Below are 13,008 nucleotides of genomic sequence, written 5' to 3' on the forward strand. Positions count from 1 at the left end.
TTTCTACTTCTAAATGATTACTCTGCAATTCACAATTACCTGGAAGAGGGTGCATCAAACCACCTTTAAGCTATTTCTCTAACGTTCCACTCTCGAAAACCACGCGGGAATAACGACCACTTGAATCTTTCCGTGCGAGCTCTGATTTCTCTTACTTTATTACTGCAGTCATTTCTCCTTATGTAGGTGGGCGCCAACAAAATATTTCCACACTCTGAGGAGAAAGCTGGTGACAGGAATGTCATGAGAATGTCCTGCCGTAGCGATAAACGTCTTTGTTTTAATGACTGCCGCTCCAATTCGTATGTCGTATCCGTGGTACTCTCTTTCCAATTTCTCGATAAATCAAAACGAGCTGACCTTCTTTGAACATTCGCGATGTCCTCCATCAATTCTGTCTGCTGCAGATCCCACACCGCACAGTAATATTCCAGAAGAGCGTGGGCAAGCGCACTGTAAGCAGTCTCTTTAGTAAACCTATTACATTTGCTAAGTGTTCTGCTAATAAATCGCTATCTTTGGTTTACTTTTCCCACAACATTATCTAAATGATCGTTCCAATTTCGCTATCTTTGGTTTACTTTTCCCACAACATTATCTAAATGATCGTTCCAATTTCGCTATCTTTGGTTTACTTTTCCCACAACATTATCTAAATGATCGTTCCAATTTAAGTTATTCGTAATTGTAATGTCTAAGTATTTAGTAGAGTTTACAGCCTTTAGATTTGTATGATTTATCGTGTAACAAAAATTTAGTGGATTATTTTTGTGCTCATGTGGATGACCTCACACTTTTCATTATTTAGGGTCAATTGGCACCCTTCGCACCATACAGCTATCTTGTCTGAATCATTTTGCTATTCGTTTTGATTATCTCATGCCCTTACATAACGGTAAATGACAGCATCATCTGCAAACAATCTAAGTGGACTGCTCAGAGCCTTGTCACGGTTCGCGCGGCTACCCCCGTCGGATGTTCGAGTCCTCCCTCCGGCATGGGTGTGTGTGTTGTCCTTAGCGTAAGTTAGTTTAAGTTAGATTAAGTAATGCGTAAGCTTAGGGACCGATGACCTCAGCATTTTGGTCCCATTAGACCTTACCACAAATTTCCAACTGCTCAGATGGTCTTCTAAATCGTTTATGTAGGTCAGGAACAACAGACGGCCTATAACACTTCCTTGGGGAACGCCAGATATAACTCTTGCTCTACTCGATGACTTTCTGTCAGTTCTTACGAACTATGACCTCTCTGACAAGAAATCACGAATCCAGTCATACAACTGAGACGACACTCCATAGATACACAATTTAATTACAAGTTGCATGCGAGGAACAGGTCCGACATGATCTATAACAAGTAACCTGGTTAGCACAGAAATTGTAATACGGGAAAGGAAGCTATAAAGATCTAAGAACAGCACTAAACAATGGTATAAAGGTGAAGCTGTTATGTAATTTGTTGAACTCAATAACGGAACAAAAGTCTGCGTAGCTGAAATCACTAAAGCACGCCTGTGCAAAGGCGCTCGACGCCGCAGTAACTACCTCGGGAAAGCTAGCAGGAAGGCTACGGAAAACCAATATTCACGAGGACCTTGCTCCGACCGGTGTTTCTGATTTCCTGCATCTTCCCCAGCACTTATTAGCAGAGTGTGGCACTGACTTTGACTCGAAGCACAGAAACATAGAGTACAACTAGTAGCTGAGACTCGCCAGCAGCGAAGCACAGTAACCTGACAGTAAGCTACTCCGAGGCGTGTAATCCAGTAGCAAGTACACAGTCCCTCCAATAAGCACATCATAACTACCTGAGCAGCTCCTGCACACGTATTACATTTAATACGCCAGCAGTACAACATTGGAATCTGTTCTGGAATGTCGTGTCATAGCTGTTTTGCCACTTCCGCTGAGCATACCACCTCTCAAGGAGGAAATTTTTTTGGACCCGAATGTAAATACAAAAAAAAAAAAGTAATTAAACTTTCCAAAGCTTGTACACAGCAAACACAATGCGATTGAAGGCTTTGGAAGGATCCGTTGCGAGGAAGCTAACTAAAAGTGTATTTCACACAGTTTAATAATTTTATAGATACGACGCGATAAGTTTGACCTTGCTTCCTGGATGGGTCAATATTATCCATTTGAAAACAGTTAACGTAGCTCCGACCCTAACGACAATTAACTGCATACACTAAGAAAAACTACAGAAATCTAACCCGTACGTTAGTGTCAGAGTCTTCATTTAAATTTTGTAGGAAACTGATTGCAAAGCGTCGCAACTCGAGACTTCGTCAGGTGACAGCTACTTTCAATCAGACTGCAAGTCACCGAAAATGTGAACTGCCGGTACATAATAGTGTGTGGCGATTTGGCTGAAACACAAAAATTACTTGGAATGCTGCTCTGATATAATATGCCTCTGTGTTCCAACAAACCAGAGTTTTGTGAAGATCAAATAGGGACGATTTATTGTGCCTTCAGTCTAGGTTTTGGTGGTTATTATTAAAGGCGACAGTATTTTTAAAATTTACGTGATAAAATAGATACTTTTACACGATTCTTCATAGTGCTCAATTCACATAGCAACAGCCCATAAATTTAGCAGAAGCGTTGCGATGTTGGATTTAACGTGCTTCGCATTGCTATGCGGCTCTGCCTCGCTACTACCTGCGCATTCCATGATTTCCTTGTCATCACATCGCATGTCTTAGGTGTAGACGTGGCAAAATATAGTGTTTCCCGCTAGCTAACGTTCGCAGCAACTATAAAGCAATCAACACCCGTTAACGCGTCCTGATTCCTGTAAATTCTGCTACTCCCATCAAAGACCAGCACCGGTGGCACGACGCCTAAATACAAATTACTAGTGCAGTTCCGCTACACACAATGTTCAAATACTGAGCAACATGGAATGACACTATAGTCACATCTTGCAAACTATCACCTCCTTTCCTAGATGCTGTAGGCGACGGCTGATGTTCTAGATCGAATGGATTACATGGAGCTATAGAGATAAGCGATATTTAACGTAACTACTAAAGTAACGCCTGATAAGTCAGAGACTCTGAGAATAAAATACGTTCAAAGCTGGACCCTAATAACTTTTTAACAGTATCGGATTTGCTAAAAGAAAGCGGGTTTTCACCATTCACCTCCTTTTCACACAACACAAAGAACACTGTTCAGTTTTTATTTCTTCTTGCTGTTAATATCACAGTAAATTTAATTACTAGCACCTGTGGTGTAGGGTAGCGTTTTGGTTAGTAATCAAAACGTCTTCGATCCCGGGTTCGAAACCCGCCACAGTTTAAATTCTGATTAATAATCAACATTGGCGGCCGAAGACTTCCGGCATAAGAAGTCACCCTCATTCTGCCAACGGCCTTGTCAAAGAGGGCGGAGGAGCGGACAGAGGTTCAGGGCACATTCTTGTCCTCAAGGTGAGAAAATGCCGCTAAAGGCCGGGTGATACGGGAAGATTTCAGTTTGATTACATCATGGTCAGAGATTCAGAAATCAGATATTGGATTGTAAGGCGTACCCAAAAGCAGATGTAGACTCAGATCGCATTGTAGTAATGAAGAAGAGTAGGCTGAAGTTTAAAAGATTGGTCAGGAAGAATCGATGCGCAAAGAAGTGGGATACGGAAATACTAAGGAATGACGAGATACGCTTGAAGTTTCCCAAGGCTATAGATACAGCAATAAGGAATAGCGCAGTAGGCAATACACTTGAGGAGGTAGGACATCTCTAAAAAGGGCAATGACAGAAGCTGAAAAGAAAAACAAGGCTACGAAGAAGGTAACTGCAAAGAAACCTTGGGTAACAGAAGAAATACTTCAGTTGATCGATGAAGGGAGGAAGGAGGAAGCACAGAAATGTTCGGGGAAATTCAGGAATACAGAAATACAAGTCGCTGAAGAATGAAATAAATAGGAAGTGTAGTGAAGCTAAGACGAAATGGCTGTATGAAAAATAAGAAGAAATCGAAAAGAAATAATTGTTGAAGGACTGACTTAGCACGTAGGAACGTCAAAAATAACATTAGGTGAAATTAAAAACAAGGGTGGTAACAAGTAGAGTGCAACGGTAATTCCACTGTTAAATGCAGAGGAGAGAGCGTATTGGTGGAAAGAGTACACTGACGGCTTTGATAAGGGGGAATTTTATAGAAGAAGAAACAGGAGTCGGTTTAGAAAATATAAGAGATCCAGTATTAGATTTTACGAGAGCTTTGGAGGACTAAAGATCAAATAAGGCAGAAAGCACAGATAACATTCCATCAGAATTTGTAAAACCATTGGGGGAAGTGGCAACAAAACGACTTTTTCACATTGATGTGTAGAATGTATGAGTCTGGCGACATACCATTTGACTTTCGGAAAAATATCATCCACACAATTTCAAAAACTGCAAGAGCTGATAAGTGCGAGAATTATCGCACAATCAGCTTAACAGCTCATACACCCAAGCTATTGACAAGAATATTATACAGAAGAATGGAAAAGAAAATTGAGGATATGTTAGATGACGATCAGTTTGACTTCAGGAAAGACACCAGAGAAGCAATTCTGACGTTGCTGTTGATAATTGAAGCAAGACTAAAGAAAAATAAAGACATGTTCATGGGAGCTGTCGATCCGGTAAAGGCGTTCGACAGTGTAAAATGGTGGAAAATGTTCGAAACTCTGAGAAAAATAGGGGTAAACTATAGGGAGAGGCGGGTAATATACAATATGTACAAAATGGTTCAAATGGCTCTGAGCACTATGGGACTTAACATCTGAGGTCATCAGTCCCTATGTACAAGACGCAAGAGTGAATAATAAGAGTGGACGACCAAGAACGAAGTGCTCAGATTTAAAAGGGTGTAAGACAGGGATGTAGTCTTTCGCCCCTCCTGTTCAATCCGTACATCGAAAAAGTAATGATAGAAATAAAAGAAAGATTCAGGAATAGAATTAAAATTCAAGGTGAAAGGATATCAATGATACGATTCGCTGATGACATTGCTATGCTGAGTGAAAGTGGAGAAGAATTACACGAGCTGCTGAATGGAATGAACAGTCTAATGAATACAGAATATGGATTGAGAGTAAATCGAAGAAAGACGAAAGTACTGAGAAGTAGCAGAAATGAGAACAGCGAGAAGCTTAACATCAGGATTGGTGGCCACGAAGTAGATGAAGTAAAGGAATTCTGCTAACCAGGCAGCAAAAAACCAATGACGGACGGAACAAGGAGGTCATCAAAAGCTGACTAGCAATGGCAAAAAGTCGGTTTGGCGCACCTGGGAGACGAAGTACTTCGGCTGCGCTAGTCTCTCTGTTTCGGGCATTCTGGAGGGCCGGACACGTATCTCAGTATCGTGCGTTACTTAGATGTGAATATGTAACTGTCACTCGGTTTCGGGTGTTCTTCAGAGCCGGTCATGTACTCTATATCGGGTGTAACTTGGCTGTGAATATGAAATAATCACTCTGTATTGTGCGTACCGGAGAGCGGGACATGTGTATCATATTTCGGAAGTTGGATGGAAAAGTTGCCATACGTACAATTAAGAAATCTATGTCGAGTGTTGTAAGAGACGGTGTAAATCTGTCAATATTTGAATAACAACCAAACAGGATACAGCATTCAGAATTTTCGCCTGCCATCATTATCAGTACTACATATCTTGCCCTCTGTATCTACAGAGACTAACCTGGGCAAGTGGCATCCTGCAAAAAGCACAATCACAGGTTCGAACTGACAGCGTACCATCCTCCGCCGAAGCGGATCCCACGACCGACGAGCTGTCTTCTGCACTGGGGACACAACTTTAGAAGACGGCAGGTTGGTGGAAAGAACGGTCAGAGACTCTTATTCAATCTCTCCAGATATCTCCAGGTTCCAGATCTCACTTCCAAACGGACGCGTAACTTATACTCGTTCTCCAATCAAGCACTTTTCCTATTCCGTTTCCATGTTTCGCAAGTGCGAGCCCGCCTCACTGCCTATATTAAATATTAAAAAATTAATTGGTTTCTGAAGCCTATAACTTGTTTGGAGCTGAAACGCTGTATCCTATTAGTCGTAATTAATAGTTTAGCGCATCCTTACCGAACTGCATTTTCTGTGGCCGGTAGATGAAACATCGTTGTCCCGATGGACACAGACGAACGTCGAGTATCCTGCCTTCTTGATGTCAGGAAGAACGGAGACCGTGGAACAGGACAACGAATTACGGTTAATAACGCGACGAAATATGAAATCTTGATTCTGCTGTCGCCTTACAGCATCGCTAATGGCGATCTCGGTAAATAAAGGCTGGCATTACTCTGGCTACGCAGGGAACTTTCGAAGGGTACGGGGCATTAAGTCCAATTAAAAAGGACGAGAAAACAGCGGGCAGGGACACTGGGATGGCGCGACAGCGGCGGCGCGTCGAGTCGGCTCATAACGAGACGCGGCGGCTACCTGCGGATGGCGGCGTTCGCATCGAGATGGCGACCGGCCGCGGGGCGTCAAAAGGCCCTCATTAGTCGGGAAGCACTCCGAGGCCTAACGAGCGAGCCCGTTGTTCTCACCACAGCATCGGCGCTGGCGCTGGGTGCAGTCCGCGATACCGATCGCTCGCCAATCGAGCGTCCGCGGCAACCGGCGAGGCAGTAGCCTGTTGCCTAATTAGGTAATAACTCGCCAGAACTCACGGAGCATCTCTCCCGTAATTAAAGCTGGTCGACGGCGGACCCTTTTTTTAGATGTCCTGCTGCAGCCAGAGGATGTTACCGTATCAGCGAAGCTATCTCTCTGCTAAGGTACGGCAAGAACTCCACCAGCCTCTAAGACAGACAGCTGAAAGATGTCACGGAGGTAGAAGCTTACATACGGTATCTAGGTAGGATTTTATCGACTCGGCTGCTTAATGGTGTACGTTCGGGTGTTCAGCCGAGTTGCTGACTACATTTTACTGCTTAATATTTCGACCCCCGACACAAATATCTTCTTCAGATGCTGTGAGATTGCAGGAACAGTAGAGATTTCGCATCTACATCTGTAGTCAGCAAACGTTGTGTGACGGAGGGTACTTGGTGTAGCACTGTCTCTTCACCCCCTTTCCGCATCCAGTCACGACAACACTTGGTAAGCCTTCGTATGACCACGAAGTTCTAATTTTACCTTCATTACCTTTTCGAGAGATGTTGTTGTTGTTGTTGTTGTTGTTGTTGGTGGTGGTGGTGGTGGTGGTGGTGGTGGTGCGGTCTACAGTCTGAACACTGGTTTGATCTAGCTCTCCACGCTATTCTACCGTGTGCAAGCCTCTTCATCTCCAAGTAACTACTGCAACCTATATCCTTCCGAATCTGCTTTCTGTATTCATTTCCTGCTGTCGCTCTACGATTTTTACCACCAACGGTTACCCGTAATACTAAATCCATGATCGCTTGATGTCTCAAAGTGTCTGCTATCATCCGATCCCTTCTTCTAATAACGTTGTGTCACAAACTTCTTTTCTCCCCAATTCTATTCAGTGCCTCCTCATTAGTTACGTGTTCTGCCAATCTAATATTCAGCATTCTTCTGTAGCACAATATTTCAAAATCTTCTATTCCCTTCTTGTCTAAACTGTTTATCGTTGATGTTTCACTTCCATACATGGCTATACTCAACACAAATACTTGCAGAAAAGACTTCCTGAGACTTAAATGTATGCTCGATATTAACAAACCTCTCTTCTTCAGAAAAGCTTTTATACCATTTCCAGCATACATTTTTATATCCTCACTACTTCGGCCATCATCAGTTATTTTGCTGCCCAAATATAAAAACTCACCCACTACTTTGTCTCATTTCCTGTCTAATGCCCTCAGCATCACCACATTTAATTCGACTACATGCCACTATCCTTGTTTTGCTGTTGCTGATGTTCATCTTATGTCCACGTTTCAAGATACTGTATACAGTCCATTCCGTTCAACCGCTCTTCCAAGTCTTTTGTTGTCTCTCACGGGATTACAATGTCATCGGCAAACGTCGAAGTCTTCATTTTTTTTCTCCCTGAACTTCAACGTCTACTCCAACATCAGGGATAGGCTACAACCATGTCTCACTCCCTTCTCAATCACTGTTAACTTTTCATGCCCCTCGACTGTTGTAACTAAAGCAATACGTTGTGTGGCTTTTTCAGGAACGTGTACTCTCAAAATTTAACAGTAAATCACATGGCAATGCACGATGCCTCTCTTGTTCCGTCTGCCACTGAAGTTGGAGTAGCATCCCCATGCGAAACCTGTTTCTCGTCCTTCGATATTCCCTATTACCTCCGTCTATCTGTAGGAGAGGAAAGGCCGCAATTCTGGACACAGACGGGCCAGTCGGGACTGACTGACCGCCACGTCATCCTCGGCTGATGGCGTCATCGAGATACGGTATGGAGAGGCGTGGGCTCAGCGCACCGTCCTACCGGTCGACGTCAGTTTAGCGGACCTGGTTTAACTCTTCAGTTGACATCAAGGGGTTGAGTGCACCCCGCCAAATTCGTCAGCACAAAGTGGGACGTGTCACAATGAGGTAATATTACGCGTTTACAGATATACTTTTTTTGTGTTAACTGACAGTGACCTGAGAGAGGAATCTGACTGACGAACAACATGGAACGCTTTTAGCGACATATATCCCATGGGGGCTTGTTGGGAGAAATGTAAAATGGTAGCTTCTTGGGACAATAATTGAGAGCGAGGCCGTCCAATTCGAACTCGGTGGAGAAGTCGCAGACATTGTCAGTTTCAACCATGGTGCAAAATCGAACTTACCGAGAAACTTAACAAATTCCTCTCTTCTTCCTGTGGGAGGAGCGAGCTTACAAGACAATCTGGGCTGGCAATCTGGGAAGAGCCAGAGCAGCAGATTCCCTGAAGCCAACATCCGGAAAAAGGCCAACGGCCTTTCGGGGCGGTAAAACAGCCCACTTGCAGGGCAGTGTCAGGGGGCGGGCGCGCCTCTGTGGTGGAGGGGCCTCCGCTTCCGACGCCGGGGTGACGGCACTGGCGATGTGGCCGCAGCAAATGTTGTTGCAGAACCCGGGTAGTCTGCCCGTGCACAGCAAAACGCTCGCACAGTTTCTATTTTTTTTATTTTTGCCGTGCTCATCGGATTTCCGTGAGTTTTTATCATTAAGACTTGTGAACTGAAACGCGGTAAGAATATGTGCTGTTTTAACAGCATTTCTGTCTTAACAGATGCCCTTCGATCCAGAGAATTTCTATTTCTACTAATGTGCGCAGATACTCTTTGAAAGGAATCACAGAATTGATTTATGTGGCGACCGTATTTTATGCAATTATTTCAGCAGCAATACCGGTACAGACAATTCCATGGCTAAGCAACTGATCTCGGGTGAAGGCCGACAGAGGAGCACTGCAACAAAATTTACCTGGTGAGACTCACAGACTGAGGAACAGTACTCAAGAATCGGTTCTATGAGGGATTCTACAAGCCACCGCCTTCGCCGATGGACGAAGATTCTTGCAATGAATTTCAGTCCGGCATCTATTCTTCCGAAGAGTAGTTTTATAACGATATTCCACTTTAAATCGCTCCATAGCAGAACTCCCACATATATTTAATAAATGTGACTGCTTCCAGTGATTACTCGGCCCTCGTGTAGTCAAAAACAATAACCGGTCTCTCCGCACATTAATGCGTAAACATTACGCCTCTTTCATGTCGAGGGTCACCTGCCAATGCCTCCAGGAAGCGTAGATCCTCTGCAGGTCTTTCTCCAACGTGCTACGACTATCTAGCGCTGTGACCTCTCTGTACGCACCTACAGCATCCACTAAGAACCTCGTGGAGCTCCCGACGTTATCTACTAGACAAAAGCAAGGCGGTCACAATTTTAAGAATATGGAATGGAATGATTATGAGGTTTAGTCGTTGGTGAAACACGTAACAGATTTTGGTTCACTGGTAGCACATAGGGAAAATATACTCAAAAGTACAAAACACTTTTGTGACCGTTTCTAGAATGTTGCTTAACACTTTAAGAGCTGAATTTCTTCTGCAGGAAAGAAAATATTTCCTGATGTGGTAATGCCCTTTGGCGATTTTTTAAAATCATTTCCGATGCAACATTCATACAAAAATGTTTACCCGTTTTCAAAATATACTTCGTAAACATGGACTAAAATAATTAATTACGAAATATTACCTATTGTAATAAATTGTAAAATGATCATTCAATAATTAACATGCAAAATAACAATGACGGTATTCAATTATACAGAGTAATACAGCGAACCAGACACATCCGTGTATTCTGGCGGACACGAGCTGCTGCGCACACCAACATTGACTTGCAGATATTTCGTAGTGGTGCCCAACACAGTTTGGAGCACTTGCGCATGATGAAAAGGCTGAACATTCATAAATGTTTCCATTCGGAAAAAAATATTGCTGTTGCAGCTAAAACACAGTAAAAGTTAATCTACACAAATTGTAGCCGGAGGGTCTGAAAGGGTTAAATGTGTACGATCCTTATCAACTAGGACTAATGGGCGATATTGAAATACGACCCTTATTAACTTTGACTAATAGGCGATAGCGAAAATATACGAAGAATGGCAGCACCAATGCTCACGCGTTAAGGAAAATCGGAAAAATCTGAACTCCAGGTCGCCAACTATTCCGCAGACTCCTTACACCGTTTTAAGAACAAGTATTGCTTGAGGAATCTACGAATATATTAAAAAGTTCAACGTAAGGCTCTCGTCAGGACAACGATGACAAGATTAGAGTACTTACTGCACCACTGCGGGAAGTATCGTCTATCATGAACTTTATAGTAGTTTGTGCAGTATAGACAGCAAGTCTACGAATGAGAAGTAGTATACTACCCCGAACCACACAAGTTACAAGCGAGACGCTCCTTCCAACGGAGTGACAGCAAGTAAAAATCGCCAAGTCGTGCATTTCGTAACAACACTAGAGCATCAGCGGAAGTCGACGGCACGAGCCTTGCAATAATTGGGAGAGTAATCTAGAGCTTACCGGCCGAGGCGCATTTAAGAGGACAGTTTAGGACAGTTACTTGCTCACTAGCGAACACGTCCGTGCCAGAGCAGACGAGCAGCAGCTTCGAGTCGAGGATAACAGTGCTACGGATTTCTCGTTCCTTCCACGGTGTTGTCAACTGAGGATTTCAGTTGTGAAATAATTTGTTAAAGAGAACAAAGGCTGCTGCATTACTACATTTCTTTCAGTCGGCAGTGTTTATTGTTTTACTGTCTGAAATCGAAAGAGCTACAGTTACACATTCAGGCTCTGTAGCTCTGTGCTTTAACACGCCAAGTATATGCTGATAATGTATCAGAGGTAGTTACCACACAATTATCTAGGGAAGCCATATCGTGTTTAGTCATTAATAAATGTCTTTTCTACAAACTGAAAACTACTTAACTGCGGTGTACTATGCAGCATTAAAAAGTGGAAGGAGCAGCCTTCAGCTCCATTGAGCCCCACTAATTTTTTTCAGCATGCAAGCCTGTCGCAAAAAGAAGGCATTTACATCGCTCTTCCCTGCATCCGATAATATCGCTCCTCTGGAATGCTTCAGGTTAGTCAAATCTAAAGTTCGCCGGATGTGCGCTGCTCTTGGCGCCTAACAGGCACGAAGACGGCTTCACCGCGTGGCCGGGAATCGTAGGTTATGTTACAAGAGTTGCACCAGTACAAGGACGGGGAAAGTGGGCATACGATAGTTGGTACGGAAAGCAGCAGGCGATGCCCGCATGTGCTTTAGCCGTAGTTGGTCGTCCGCTATGTAAGAACCCATTCACTCGTCTTAAGAGGAACAAAGTTCCGGCGAGACACTGCAAATGGCAGGCAGCCCGCACCACGGTTAAGTGCTCAGCAAGACAAGAACCGGCGGCAGAGGGCGCGTACTAATTGAGAATTATCTGCGACGGGGCAGAGGGTGGGTGGGGCGCGGCGGTCCCGCCATACATAGGCAACGAGGTCGCGTCTGCAGTCCTCGCCGACAGATGGTGTTGGCCGGCGGGCCGCACCAGCAGCTCGACCGCGCATTCGAGACACTCGACGCGCAGTCGCGCTGGGACGAAATATGGACGAGACTTTACACGGACTACGCATACTGCCTTTGGGAAACACAATGACTGTCACTGTATATCGATGTATGAAAATCTTCACCATTTTCAACTTATTACCGACTCATCGTCAAATGAAGCTAATCACACCCGTGCCTGTAGGCGACATCTACGAGTAGCAAGTTAGCAGCCGGCAGACGCAAGCTTGTACATGTTTGCGTGTTGTCGTCGTCATCTACTCAGTTTATAGTGTCAGCTGAAGAAGACTTGGCTTACTCTTTCTACCGCCACTTACTAGTAATGCTACGATGGCGGGTGTGTTCTATTCTGGTTCTAGTATCATCTGGTGATGACTTCGCTGTAAGTCTGCGCCGGTAATGATAGCATTTGAAAGACTCGAGGCTCAGTCTAAGATAGAAAACACGATAAGAATATTGTGGTTTTCAGTCCGCGTACTGGTTTGATGTAATTCTTCATTAATCCTCTATTACTAAAGCCTCGTAAAATTTACGATTGGAGTTGGTACCAACCCGCGTTCCCGCCAATCAGGTATTGTCCATATAGATTGTAAAACAGGCCATTTTGTACTTATTTTGTATGTGACATACCGTTGAACACCTTATAATAGCAATTAACTAGTGCTAAACCATAATTTATGAGTTCCTCTAAATAAAATATAGAGTAGTAAAATTTACGATGGTTTAGCACAATATAACATTTCCCCTCCTTTAGTTTCCTAGGGTTAAGATCTGACACGTGCAAGGCTTTTCATCTCTGCATAATTACTGCATCCTACATCCATTTAAACCTGTTTATTGTACACAAGCCCTAGTTAGCGCCCATTTCAAAAGCTTCACTTCTCCTCTTACCTGTGCTGCTCAACACCCACGTTCCAATTCCGTACAATGCAATCCTCCAAA

The sequence above is a fragment of the Schistocerca cancellata genome, chromosome 8 (genome assembly GCF_023864275.1).
Source record: "Schistocerca cancellata isolate TAMUIC-IGC-003103 chromosome 8, iqSchCanc2.1, whole genome shotgun sequence".
NCBI classification, from domain to species: Eukaryota; Metazoa; Arthropoda; class Insecta; order Orthoptera; family Acrididae; genus Schistocerca; species Schistocerca cancellata.